Here is a 15295-nt window from a genome sequence, read left to right as displayed (position 1 = left end):
CACAATTCAACAAGAACTGATATTTTAATCAGACAGAATGGGCATATTATAAGCGAGACGGAACAGTTCAAGTTCCTAGGCGTTCGGATAGATAGTAAGCTGTTGTGGAAAACCCATGTTCAGGATCTTGTTCAGAAACTAAATGCCGCTTTATTTACCATTAGAACAGTATCTGAAATAAGTGACATTTCAACATGAAAAGTAGCCTACTTCGCATATTTTCATACACTTATGTTATATGGTATTATTTTTTGGGGTAATTCCTCTGATTCAAAAAGGGTACTTTTGGCTCAAAAACGGGCTGTTCGAGCTATGTGTGGTGTAAGTTCGAAAACCTCTTGTCGACACCTATTCAATAGTCTGGTAATTTTGACATTGGCCTCACAGTATATATTTTCTTTAATGTCGTTTGTTGTTAGCAATATTAGCTTCTTCCGAAGAGTTAGCAACTTTCACTCAGTTAATACTAGACAGAAATCAAATCTGCACTTCGTTGACTCTTGTGCAGAAAGGAGTGCAGTATTCTGCTGCATCCATTTTCAATAAGCTACCACAAGAACTCAAAAATTTTAGCAGTAGCCCAAACACTTTTAAATCTAAACTTAAGAGTTTCCTCATAGCTCACTCCTTCTATTCTGTCGAGGAGCTCCTGGAAGAGCTAAAAAATTAAGCAAATTCCAGTGTTAGATTCTTGGTTTTCTTTATTTAAACTAACGACTTGTCGCCTGAATATGTTTCTTATATTTCATTTTATCTGTTTCTACAATCTACAACTGAATATGTTTCTTATATTTCATTTTATCTGTTTCTACAATCGTGTTATAATTTCATGTATTGACTCGTTCCATTACTATGGAGACTTCTCCTTAATGTGGTCCCACGGAACAATAAAAAAAAAAAAAAGAAACCGTGTAATCGTGCCGAAGCGACTACTGACTAACTCTCGGCTCTCCTGAAAATTACCGCAGGAGGGGAGGACTGCGAGTTTTGCCAGAATGACAACTGAAAATTGCTGTCTCTCTTCCTGCATACAGGGAAAGCCTGCAGAATTAATTCCTCCGGCCCTTGTTATGTTCTCTGGTAACAAACTAAGGTTGGTTGTGTATTAATTCTCGCTGTATGATTAGTGAAAAGATGTCTGGGTACGAAAATGCAACTCACTTCCCATGCTATTTACGGAAAGATTGCATTGGATCCTTTTCTGCACCAAAATATAGGAAAACTTGTGGGATTTTGTGCCATTTTCATAGGAACTCACGTGACTCGCACTGCTTTGAAAGGTGCTTTTGAAGTACACTTGCTTAATAGATACCCAAAGCAGCGCATTTCATGTCCACTGCCTTGGGTGAGAAAGCTCCCAGAATTCCGCTGTCGTCTGCCCAACACCTTAAGTTTGAATCTGAACCTTCTCGCCACATTCTAACAACACGAGCTAAAACGCCAGAATTCACAGGCTTTACTCTTCTACCAAGAAAGCTTACAAGAACACAGCATAAAGTCATTATATATATATTTGCTTAGCGACATGTGAGGAACCAGTGTCGCCACAAAAAGAACGGGACAGCAAAACTTCAAGTCTTTCCAAATGTTCTCCCTCTCATACATCATTTTCGAGAATTCTCTGCCTAAATGGAACTTCAAGCAGCGTCGTTTACCCCCTTGCTCTCAGTGTATCCACTGGCACCCTCGTTCCCACTGCCCACATCGATCTGCTACTTGTTTGTCATGTGGCATTAAAGGTTAGATTGTTAGTGGACATCAGTCGCCCCGTATGCGGTGGCAATGGCATACTGCAGAGACTTGTTCTACCATTTCTTCCTTTGACAGACCTCATTGATTATCGCCTTATGAAGTAGTACACTCTACTGAAACATTGACTCATCAGTATTTGGATAAAGAAGTCAAATTGTTTTCAACGCTACAAGTGAATACGATATTGCAGTGCCTGTGTTATTCTGATTATGATGCAACAGGCACTGCGGCGACTACAGCTGTTATGGAAAACACGGGCTAAAACGCCAGAACTCACAGGCCTTACTCTTCCACTGAGAAAGATTAACGTAAACGCCTGGCTGGCGCCGGAACTTTAGTTCAGCGTGTTCGGTCAGAGAGCTGGCTGCCTCTGTAATAAAACAAACTTAGCGAAAGGATCAACAAAGTACTTCAACGGATGTCATGTGACGTCCGCTACGACCAAATATAACGAACAAAAAATAAAAAAGTAAATAAATAAAAAAATGGTAGGACGACCATAAGCGAGAAATCCGGTTTCTAGTCCCGACCAGGCACATACTCGTATTTTCATTGTCGTCATTCCATTCTACAGCTGTTTCCTTATTTGAAAATGCGAATACATTTAATGTACTTTGGAGCGAATGATTTGGAGGCCGCTTTTTAGGTGGTTACTGGTGCATCCTCTTCTGTCATGAAAAGATCTACGTATTTTGCAATAGGTTCCCCTCTGCTACAACCATTTCGCAGAGACGTAACTGCATATAGTGGCAAAGAGATACAGGAGAAAGAAAGATGTTATTTCTCCAGTAGTCTCTTATAGTAAATTTTTGTGGAGGCTTTTATTCTTCGTTGTTACCTCCGGTAATGCGGAAAACATATTTAGTTAGCTGCATTCAAACGTTTTGGTTTATCCATTTCGGAAAATTGTTTGGTGTCCACGGAGATTCTGTTCCACAGTATTGAAGAATCAGTTGTCTCATATTCCGACCTGCTTACTCCTGGGTTAGACACGGCTATAGATGCGCCAGTAAAAATTAATTTACAAACCTTGATCCATGGCGCGCTTTTGTGGGTGTGTCAGATTTCACATGTCACATCGTACAGTCGTGGACAAAACGAGCGAGACCCCTCGCCTTTTCGTTATGCTGATCCGCACAGCTTTAAAGTCTGCTACACAGCATAACAGGCAAGGCGACGAAGTGCTACCGACATATTATGCACAGATGTGAAATTGAAATACTATCCGAAATTTTTCAGACTGTTTTCAATCATGTGTAAGACTATATCAATGCTGATTAGTGTCTTAACCACAACACCTAAATATAAGATATAAGTGAAAGAAAAAATGCTAATTAGTATGAACTGTACTAATAAAAATGAATTTCAGCTTATCGAGATAACGTAACTGTTTTAGTAAGAGGAAGTATCTCAAATCGTTACAAATTAGCAAAATATTATGCGCGAAATGGTCTGTGTTAACGTCCAGACCAGTCATACTCGATTGCCGTTGCCCACTTAACATGAAAGTGTGCAAATTTAGCAATGCCTGAAGATTCATAATGAAATTCAGTTAAAAATCATTCTGTGCCACGCTTAAGTCAATTCAATTATTGACAGAATCGGAAAAAGTAGGCAGTAACAAGTATGAATTTCTACAAGAGTTTCATATCGGCATCCACGGGGCGCCGGTACAAAGTAAAGGTAGCAATAAAACGTATTGGGGGTGTTGTGTTGGCTGAAGAGCCAACACCGTGTTACTAGAGGAGGCCTAAATGCACGCGTTTTAGCTGGCGTGAGGAGGGAAGAACTATACTGTCGTGAGGTCTGGAACATGTCAAGGAATTAGAATTCAGAAAGCGGACGTAAGTAGATTGATACTTAACTTTAATCCACTAGTGATGAACGTCGCTCTTGTCGGTACATGATTCACAAAATCAATATCAATAGTAACTGAATATGGCGCCTTGCTAGGCCGTAGCAAATGACGTAGCTGAGGGCTATGCTAAATTGTCGTCTCTGCAAATGAGAGCGTCTGTAGTCAGTGAACCATCGCTAGCAAAGTCGACTGTACAACGGGGGGGAGTGCTAGGGAGTCTCTCTAGACTAGACCTGCCGTGTGGCGGCACTCGGTCTGCAATCACTGATAGTGGCGACACGCGGGTCCGACGTATACTAACGGACCGCGGCCGATTTAAAGGCTACCATGTAGCAAGTGTGGTGTCTGGCGGTGACACCACAGGGGGTGCAAGAATTTCTTAAAATTCCTTTACTGATAGTCTATCTGCCTCCATCGAGATTAAAACCCAAAACAAACCAGACCTCCCTTGCAGTAGCAAACACCTTTCACTACGCTAGCGGACAACCCAGGCAAACAGCCCTCTATTATTACCCCAGACATGAATAAACCGGCAATTTCGCAATGAAAATAGAAAAATTATCTGCAGTTTCTGTTGCATAGAGCTTTCTGGACTCAAAAGCATGAATTGTCACCGCTTATGTGACAATCATTCGGGATGTTTATCGAAATAACAAAAAACTGTGATTAGCGAGTAATTTTGTAGGAAAATTCTGCACCAGCCCAGGAAATAAACGGCAACGTAGTTGCCAAACGTATTCTACAGAATTTCGAATTCTCCATTACGCGTGCCACAGCCAGGAAACGTTCATTAGCCGAGGTGTTCCTTAAGGTAGTTAGCAATGGGAATGCTCGCACATCTAAAACGCGGTGGCATTAATAGTGGGATCTGAATTACCACGTGTATAGGCAAATGGATTTTTCCCTAGCAATCGTAAGAAACTAGATGGTTCTCTCTGATTATGTGGCAATTTTAAGGCCATTAACGCCCGAGTCATTGTCGATACTTTCCCAATTCCGCACCCGAAAGACCTGTTTCCCAATCTGATAAACAGTGACTGTCATACTAAGGTTGATTTGCTGGAAGCGTACTTGTAGTTACGGTTAAACATGGAATCTTAGGACCTGCTGATGCTCAACACCCTCCTCGGTCTCTGCGGATATAGCCGGCTGCCCTGTAGTATTTTCAGTGCCCCATCTGTATTGCAGCATTACCTGGAGTGTAACAGTACAGGTACTAAATGTAACTGAGTTTTCTCTTGTGATGCTAGTCAATTGTCAGGATGAGCATTACTGCAAAGGGAATTTGATTGTAAAGCATTATGTCAGGGTGAAAATACTAAATAAATTATTTTTTCTCTGTTAACAACAAGTGGGCAGGGTGGGTTCTTCCTTGGCTAGGGTGTGAGGTAGAATGAAACAGCATTTTTACATAAGATAACTTTTACTGCAAGTTTCGTACAACTGTTTGCTTACTCGATGTTCTGGCTCGGAGAGCGGCAGCTGTGTCGTTTGCGAAGCCTTCTGCTGCGGCAGCGGCGGCGGCGGCGTCTGATTACGCGTGGCAGTGTGTATCTCGTGTCGCCGTCTCGCTCAGTTGACTGGAGACGCGCAGCGAGAGGTGGTCCGTTTAATTATTGAGAGCGAAGTTGTGCATCGGATGGTGATACCTTGGATGTGGCGTCCCAGTGTTTCTCTTCTCTAAGCGGCCGCGTGTGTTGTGTGTCGGCCAGTGGAGCGGCGCGGCGGGGGAAGGCCAGTGTCCCGGACTCGAACAACGGACTCCCGCTTGCCAGTCTTCGGCTGCCAGGTCTTCATCCCAGCTCACAGGTGGCTGCTGATGTGAGGCCGTCTCCTTCCCGTCCTCACGAGTCACCCGGGTACGTAAAATTCCGTCTTCAAATACCTTTTAACTTCTGTCTTCTGGCGCCGAGGCTGCTGCTTGCTATTCCATTACAGCGGCGGACTTGGTACGTCTGTGTATAATGTAGTCTCTTCTTTGCATGACGGTCTTTAGCACCGAAACTGACTGAAAACTACTGCTACTCTTCTCTTCTTCCTTCGTCTGTCGGTCCCACTGCGTCCCGCGTATTTATTCACTTCAGTTTACTGGAGGTGAACGACTTCACAGTCATTGCCTCTTCTGTCACGTTGAAAAGCTTCTCGAAGAATCTTCTTAACGTCGGTCATTGGCTCTTGGAATGTAGGCGAGGGCCTTTGCTCACATGCGACAACTGAGAAACACGTGAGCCGGTCGGGCGATGCCCTGACGGCTGAATCGACAGCGTCCGCTTATGTGGAACTTGCTGACTTCAAGGTCATTGTCTCTTCTGCTCTGCTGCTCTGCCCGCTGTTTGCCATTTTGTAATTCTTCTAAACTAAACTAAGTTTGTCATTTATTTTCTAATTTCTACTTCACTTTGATTTCTCTAATTTATTTATTTAAGTACCACTGAACAGGAGCAACTGATACAAGACATTCCTTCATGATGCAGTTATTTGGATACTGTAGTGACACACACCTGTCAGTCGGCAGCTTCGGAAATTACACTCTTTGTTTTCTCAATTAACCAATGCAGCCCTCAACTGAAACCTCCAGAAGTGCGTTTTTTTTCAATTGTCCTTTAAATACCTTAGATTTATGAGTGGCTAGCAGTAGGACATTCATCTTACCAAGCAGAACACCCGTGCCACGGAGGACATTCCCAGGCCACGCAATCTCAAGGAACTGCAATCCTTTATGGAAAAAAATACGACTGTTTCATTCCCCACGTCACAAAAATATGCTGTCCACTCAACACGTTGTGAAAAAAAGGGGTTTTCTCACACTTAAAAGAGCTCCCCAATCGGCGCTGTGTCTCACCCCATTTGCGCCTCGAAAGTCTCTACTTGCCACCGAAGCCTTGCAGCATGCGGTGGGCACGTTGCTGTCCTACAAGAAAGCTGATGTCTCCGTAAATCCTACTGCATTCGTTTCAAAGGCACTCAACACATCCGAAAATAATTACACCCAGACTGAAAAAGAGGAGTTCTATTTTGTTTCCGTCGTTAAGAAATATCGTAACTGTCTTTATGGTGTCAAATTCCAGTTGCGAATAAACCATAAGCCACACTGTAACCTCCTGGACAGGACAGCACAAAGGCTGCAATGATGGGCTTTGTTCTTACCATTGGCTACGATACCATCTGTAAGCTGACAAGGCGTCACGCCAAAGCCAATGCTTTGTCTTGGCTTGCAGAAGACCTGGATCCTGACTTTTATAACGACTTTCCTGTCTATGCTGCATTGATCGAGGTCCAGACGAAAGTGGACCCTGTTCTCTGGGTAGTTGCCAAATAGATTAAGTGAGGATGGCTCTAGCATATATATGCGCTGGCACATAGCCTGATCAAGAAGTCTGTGCCTGAAAGAACAGGATCATCCACCATTCTGCAAAGAGAACTCGAACGGCCTAGACTCATTATTCCTCCAGCGCTGCGCCCACTAAACTTGTGCACACACACGGGACACTGGGGGCACATTCCACATGAAACAGCTCCCATGTTGTCTTGCATGGTGGCTAGCCATCGACAAGCACATCAAGACTATGGCCCATTCTTCCACCATGTGTGCTCAGCAGCAATCTGATCCACCTAAAGTGTTTTCACCCTGGCCCCCATCAGGTCCTTGGGAGCACCTCCATATCGATTTTGCTGGTTCTTTCTTGAGTCAGGTGTGGCTCGTTGTGGTAGACTCATACTCTAAATTTTTGTGTGTCTACCCCAGTGCTCCACAACAATGGCAAGTGTGATCAAGATGTCTTCACATTTCTTGATGGCCTTCTGAAGGCCATCATCTCCGACTGTGGCCAGCAGTTCATCATCTACCAGTTCTCCCATTTCTGTGACAAGCGAGGGATGCAACGACTTCTCTCGCCGACATTACGCTCCCAATCCAATGGGTTGGCAGAAGGATAGTGCAGGGCTTCAAAAAGAAGGTAAGAGCCCTGGCAAAATCACCCCCATTGAAGATGTTCTCACCCTGTTCTTGGACATTTACCACATAGGGCCACTCCAATTATGGGAAAGAGCCCAGCCGAATTGCTCCTTGGGAGGCAGCCTTGGATCCTTCTCTCTCCGCTCTCACCCCCTGACACTCGTCTATCCTGGCCTCCAGGCCATCACCAGAACCAGGCCGGCATCCTGGAGTGAGCATGATTGTTTGGACACTGTGTGTGTTTTGGCCATCGTCTAATTTTCACAAGGCCACCAGATGTTTGACGCCTCCACCGAGAGCCACCTCTGGAGGCACAAGCAGAAACAGCTGCACTCCAAGAGACTGCCAGTGTGCCCATCTTGTCGGTGCAACCTGTGGCGCCGGCCTCATCAGCCACAACTGCCTCCTTCCTCCATTGCCAACACCAGATCTCCATGTGATCAGTCGGCACTGGTTGGACTATGAGACTCTGGACTTCCTCTGTTACAGCATCAGCAGCCGCAGACCTAACTTCGACGAGTGATGTGGACCTAGCTGTGTCTGCCCCCATTCAGCCTGAAGTCTTTGAGGTTGAGACGCAGACGCTCCCAGATCCAGTTCCAGGTGCAGCGCCCCCCCCCCCCCCCCAACCGTCATGCTGCAGTCACAAGCCGGGCCAACCCTGCCTCATATGCCTTCTCCAGGAGAGGGATGCTGTAACCGGTTCCGACAGCGACGACTTGGAGCTATGACAGCTGTCGGAGATCGACCTTACTTGCAGTCTTCGCCACCGGTGGCGCTATGATCTGCAAGCAGTCACTTCAAGTGAAGCTCTGCGAAGAATCCATGGCTCTGGAGCGCAATTCATGTCATCTGGCGGGCCCCTATGACCACTGAATGGCGATAACCGTGCGCCCACTGTTCGGAGCATTCATTCTGTCGTGTGCTTGCTTACACGGAACTTTCACTTTACTGGCTGCTGTCAGTTGACTACACTAATTCTGGGATTTGCATGAACTGTTTCTGGCTGATTCCCTCCTACTAGTGTAACACTGACCTTACATGTACCTGTATTAACTGTGTACGTCTACTGTGTCAGTGGATCTCACCCATTAAACTGTGCTCATATTTGCAGACTTCAGCATCAGCAGGCAGCTGAATATTGCCTAAGATTTCTTCTATCTATTTCTGACACTACACGTAATGCAGTAAACCCAGGGCGCACGTTTCAGCCAGTTTATTCATGTGGCACCAGACAGTATGACAGATGTTTGAAAAAAATTATGAAATGTAATAATTTGCCATTTAAAACAGTTCAAAGCTATTGCACAATATTGGAAGGATCACGCAATGATTTTCACTTAAAATTTCTTTATTGCCTGGAAATACGGAGTTCGCACCTGGAAAGTACCAAACTACTGATTCATTATTTAGACAATAAATGACGAGATGTCTTACGACAGCCTCCGTTAACGTTTTGTTCTCAAGGTTTTTGCACATAATCCCACTTCTTTCCCAACACTGCTTTCATAATTTTGCCTCTAGTATCAGTTATTGTACCATTTGCTGTCTTAATTGATGAAATTTGATGTCTACACAACAGAAGTTCCTGTTCTCTTTTCACACTGCTCATTATTTTCACTTCTCTCACCACATTATCTTTATATCTTGTCACATCCCCTTGAAGATAACATAACTTATCGCCTAATGACTTCGTTTTGTTCTTTTACGTCAAACAAGAAAATCGTGGACGCCGATTTGCATCATCTCAGGTGGCTGTTGACTCCTTCCAAATCAATGGTACTGAAGAACCGACATTCCAACGACAAAATGTTTTTAGAAATTGTTCGAATGTATGCAAAACTGTAGAAGCTCTAACGACGAATATTTTGATAAACACTTAATCGATTTGTACTAAATAAAGTTTTCTTTCATCTTTTGTTGCAAAAACTTAAAAGACGGCCCCTTTTATGACAAAACGTCAACTTCAATGAAACGCGTCCTGATATATCCTCTTATTGTCATGTTGTCGTGTAGATGAACGATAGGCCACTTTTTCCCAAGACCGACATAATGGTTTTTATAAGAATATAAGAACTTGGTCACACGTCCAGAAATGCGTCGGTGGAGTACGTAGGCTATGTATCCGCCTCTGCTATACAATCCTGTGTATTGTTCCACTATAACCACTGTTGACTACAGGTTTTCGACGCACTAGGTTAGTAACATGTTTGCCACCCTCTTTATGATAGAATGTTCTTACCCGTTTCTAGAACACAACATCTTGCAGTTTTAATATCATATCGTTTAGGTAGGCCATAAAACAATTATTTGAGTCGAAGGTGCGTTCAGTGAAAGTCCGTGAGATTTAATCATGAAATGAAAGAGTAGCAAAACAACAACAGATTAAGAAACAGGCTGGATTATTGTACGTCAACATACAGCAATAGCAATTTTTACTAACTGTCAATTATCGTATGAAAATATAGCATTCGCATTCCCAACAGTGTACATTTTCATGTCTGTGCTACCAAGATGTCGAATTCCTGACATTTTAATTTCCATGCCTTCTCTACCAGCAACAATTTGGGTATGGGAATGTAGGATGACCACGAGTATATTAGAGGTAAGCTGTATCCTTATACCATATAGGCCTAAAGTGCAGTAGATTTATAAGTCTGAAACAAAAAATAATCGCCATCCTCAAGTGGATTCTATCCCTCGAGTCTCGGTAAAAGTGTCCAACGCATAATCACTCATCTACCGCTGCCTGCGAACAGCATGATGTGTATAACAAGAGCAGCCATTAATAACAGCATAGACTAGTGTTGTGTAGCATTGTGCTGAGCATGGGAATATGTGAATATCGCACTTCGTGACTGCTAGAGAACATTTTAATGTTATTCATTGATGCACGGTTCAAATTTGTGTTAGTAACAGACAAAATATCCGACAGATGTTACGTCACCAGATCTCAACAAATTATCCGACATGACCGGAAGTGCAAGTTTTTTCTTTTCCGAAGGAAGACCAGTTATTACAAAAATGGAAACGGTAAATTCAACTAACAGGGAAACAACCTAGGTAAATCATTTAAGCTGCTTTATGATTATACCGTTGTATGAAGTTAATAGCGTGAAGCATAACCTTAGAGTTACACGTCACGTAGTACTCTCTGTGTCACTGTTTTGGCAGTACTGTATTATTATCATCGTCATTAATATGTCTTAAATTTTGTAGTTCGGAATTTTGATTTTTCACAAATGTTTTCATTCGTTGCTGTATCCACAGAAGTTACAGGACAGTAAACACCAATTTCTTGTTGGGTTCCGTGTGTAACATTTGCCTGCGAATTTTTGCTTACAACGTGTTATTATTTCCTGTTCCATTTTAGTTTTTTGTTTGTTATGAAAGTGAAAACTGGAGGGATAAGGAACGTACCACCGTGTGCTTTGTCGTGATCCAAGTAACGTGTTTAGAGAGATTATCTTGTTATTAATTTAAAGAACTACACATGGGGGGGGGGGGGGGGTTATTAGTATGTCAACGGAGCTACTTGTAGAAATTTATGACGACGTTGTCTAGCTGGATTAGTAGTTCAGCAGACTAACGCCAAGGTTCTCGAATCGCAGTTAACAGTAAGACAAAAAAGAGCACAGTTTGTGTCTTGTCGCCAAGCGATTAGAGAAGGGGCTCTCTTTTGATGTTATGTGGCTGTTCCAGACTAACAACGGTGCTTTTTGAATAACGTGACTTGGGAAAGAGCAGTTAGCTTAATATGAATGGCCGGACGCCGAGGTTGTTAACATAATTCAGCTAATAATTCATAAATACCTACCAGCAATATTTATAAAATGTAATACTGAGCATTTACATATATTAAAGTTTTGAGAAAACTTATTTTAGACTAGTCCCACACTAATATTATTTCTTCATTATTAGGATCATGCCAATCAGTCCTGCGTAACTGCCAAGGAGACCATTGGTTGTAGGGGTGTAAACAGCATTTTCATCCTCCTGAAATTAAAAGAATGTATGAGGATAGCAGTTGTAACTAGAAATATAACATTTAGCTAGAAAAAAAACGTTTCTAGAAGTGTTCTTGGGTGGACAAGACTTGCTGGACTAGTCTTGGAATGTGGGGTGCTCAGCGCACAGGCCTTCTCAGTCTAGGTGACGTTGGCTCAGTGTGGTTGACACTGGGTAGGGGGATCCCGATTCGGAAGAATAACTTGTCTCACGGGACGTTATTTTTTGACTTTTGTTCCTTACGTAGTCACGGTGCGGAGTTTTCGGCCCACAGTACTAGCTTCAACGCTCTTAACTCGCTTTACCAAAGTGACGTTTACCGTGCATTAAACAATATACGCCTCCCGTCCCCCGTCAGGCTCCCTGAAAGTGGAGGTAAGACAACAGTGGGGATAAGGAAAGCAAGATGGCCTCGGGTAGGGATTTAAGAGACGTATTTATTTTTGGTGACATTCGGAAAAGTTCAATAATGTCTCCACTGCGGAAGAAACGAAACAACACAATGACTAATACGGCACAAAAAACGTAGTAGGTCGAAAGAAAACGGTGTGAGTGAGTGTTACAAAAATCAGACCTCGCATCAAACATTTATTTTCGAAACTGTAATCACTACAGTCCATGTTATTAATGTATATAAGCAGGCTGAAGCGACAAGTGAAAATTTCTACCAAGGCTGGGATTCAAATCTGGGTCTCCTGCTCAGTAGGCGGATGCGCTAACCACTATGCTATCCTGGCAGTGACCTTGCACAACCGAAAGGGCTACCCTAGCACGCCTTCCTCCTCAATCCAAATTCCCATTCACACTTCAGTCCTCTTGGAATTCCCTATTAATTCGAACGGCACTGCAGAGGTTCTCCAACTGTATTGGAATAGCAGATTAGTATCGAACAAAACTGGGGATCCTGCCTGAAACGCAGGTATAGGTACTTTAAGGGGGCACATTCATGAAAAAACACACTATCTAAAAGAGGCGCTAAACCCACAATTTTGAAGATGAGGCCATGAAATTTTGTAATATGCGTAACAACGCAAATTCACTAGTATATTCACTATTATATTCCTTGAATCACATATATTTAACTTTTTTCACGGTATTTAAAAATTTTATTCTCAAAAAGTAATATATGTACCGTTTTCTCAATGATTATTCAAAAGGCTTCTACAAAATTTTTTTGCGTTTAACCTTTTTGCGTATAGTAAGAGTCTCTGGAGTAGCATGGAGAGCTGCATCAAACCAGTCTCAGGACTGAAGACCAGAACAACAACAAGAGTCTCTTATGATTTTTTCAATATGTCGAATAGAAGAATTCCAATATTCTCTTAATTACAATTTTGTAAGTATAATATAAAATTCAAGCAAAATTCAAAGGACTTTGCTCCGTATCTCATCATTCACTCAGAAATGCAAAATTTACCCTTGAGACAAAATTTACTGGGTTTATAGAAACAAGTATACAGTATTTCATAATTTTAGCCTTCATAGATTCTAAGAAGGGATATATAAACTTTTAAAAACATAATTTTCAGGAAAAGCAGTTTTAAGTTCAACATGTTTTTTCTTATGACACCTCTTTAGAAGGCCCCAGATTGTACTCAGGGTCCTCTTTCCCTTCAAGGCTTCTCTTCTGGTTTCTTGTTTTCTGACTTCTTTCCTTTATCAGGTCTTCGATTGATTTTTTAGATGCAGATAGGTGCTGAAAAACTCTTTTTCTCAAGATGTCTTGAGTGAAATTTCCTATCTTAATGCCCATTCTCTCTAATACCTTTACCATCCCTAAGTTTCCGTACTTAAATGCAAGAGATACTTCATAAGTTAGGACAGTGCAGCCTTCTTGCAACATACAAAGGACAAACAAAACTTGTGTCATTTTACGTCCTTAGTTCTTCTTCTGCAGTGAACTTGTTTGGTTTCCATTTATTTCAGTTGTTTAACTTGTCTATAGTAAATCAGGTCCTATCAGTGAACCAGACTGTGCCTTCAACAGTGTTTCTCGTCTATGTGAAGAATTTGCGGACTTTTTGCACCGGGCCTCGGTTGCGCTAAGAACTATAAAGCACATTTGGAACTGAAAGTAAACGTGCAACCGAAATTTATCAGAGCGCGCCATGTTCCCCACGCATTGCGTGATGAGGTCGCAGAAACATAATACGATTTGGAATCACAAGGTATAATTGAACGTGTACAGCCTTCTCTCTGGGCATCACCCTTAGTAATTTTGCCAAAACCTTCCGGAAAGTTGAGACTTCGTGTGGACTTCAAGGCAACAGTGAATCCACAACTAGTGATTGCAACTTTTTCTTTACCCCGCCCGGAAGATCTTTTTGAGAAACTGTGCCCGGGCAAATATTTTTCGAAGTTGGACCTAGCAGATGCGTACTTGCAAATACCGGTGGACGAAGAATCCCAGCGCGTTTTGGTGGTTAACACGCATCTTGGGTTGTATCAATTCAAACGACTGCCATCCGGGTGTGCATCAACCCTGCATTATTTCAGCAATATCTACAAACTGTTGGTGCGTCGGTCCCTACTGCAGCAAATTATCTGGACGATATTGTGATCTCCGGGAAGACGGAAGAACATTTGGCCAATCTCAGAACGTTATTTCAGGTCTTGCGACAAAATGGTCTTCTCTTGCGGAAGGACAAATGTGTGTTTTTTGCTCGTGACTTGCCCTACTTGGGACATGTACTCAATGCCCAAGGCATACATCCCATTCCAACGCACCTCAGTGCCATACAAGACTCGCCGTCGCCGCAGATTTGAAGCAGCTCCAGTGTGTGCTGGGAAAAATCAACTATTATCATAAAAATGTGCCGCATGCCTCTTCCATTTCAGCTCCGCCTCATCGCTTACGCCGTCTGGACGACGGAGTGCGAACGCGCCTTTCGCCGGTTAAAATCGGCGTTGCTTTCCAATACTTGCCTTACGCCATTCGATCCCCCGAGGCCCCTTTTGTTGATGGTGGGTGCATCGGATTTCGGGATCGGTGCTGTGCTTGCGCACAAAGATGGATCGCACGATCGCCCTATTGCCTTTGCATCCAAATTGCTCTCGTCTGCGCAAAGAAATTATTCACAGATCGAGAAAGAAGCATTGGCTCTCGTATTTGGTGTTACAAAGTTTCATCATTTCTTGTATGGTCGTCACTTTACCATAATCACAGACCACAAACCTTTGACATCGCTTTTTCATCCGACCAAGCCAGTACCTCCACGTACTGGGCGAAATTCATTCGCTGGTCTATTTTCCTCTCGCAGTACCGCTACGATATCTTGTATCGGTCCACTGCTAAGCACGGAAACGCCGATGCGTTGTCCCGCTTGCCTGTTGCTGAGGATAGGGCATTCGATTCCTCCGAACTAGCTTGCATCTTCATTGATGGAGAAACCGATGACGTGGTCGAATCGTTTCCGATTGATTTTCGTCGTGTAGCTACAGCCACAGCTGCCGACCCTGTCCTTGCTCCCGTTCTGCGTTTTGTTGCCACGCAATGGCCCTTGTCAAAGTCACGTATCGGGGACCCGTTGGTTCGCCGATTTTTTGCTCACAAGGACAGACTTTTTGTAGGACGTGGTGTTTTCCTGTTGCGTTCTGATAATGATCAGTCCAGGGTCGTGGTACCACTTTCGTTACAGGTCCTCTGTCTTACAGCTTCTCCACCAAGGACATTGGGGTATAGTGAGAACGAAACAACTTGCTCGTCAGCACTTTTCTTGGTT

The sequence above is a fragment of the Schistocerca gregaria genome, chromosome 4 (assembly GCF_023897955.1).
Source record: "Schistocerca gregaria isolate iqSchGreg1 chromosome 4, iqSchGreg1.2, whole genome shotgun sequence".
Lineage (NCBI taxonomy): Eukaryota > Metazoa > Arthropoda > Insecta > Orthoptera > Acrididae > Schistocerca > Schistocerca gregaria.
This window is presented reverse-complemented; position numbering follows the sequence as displayed.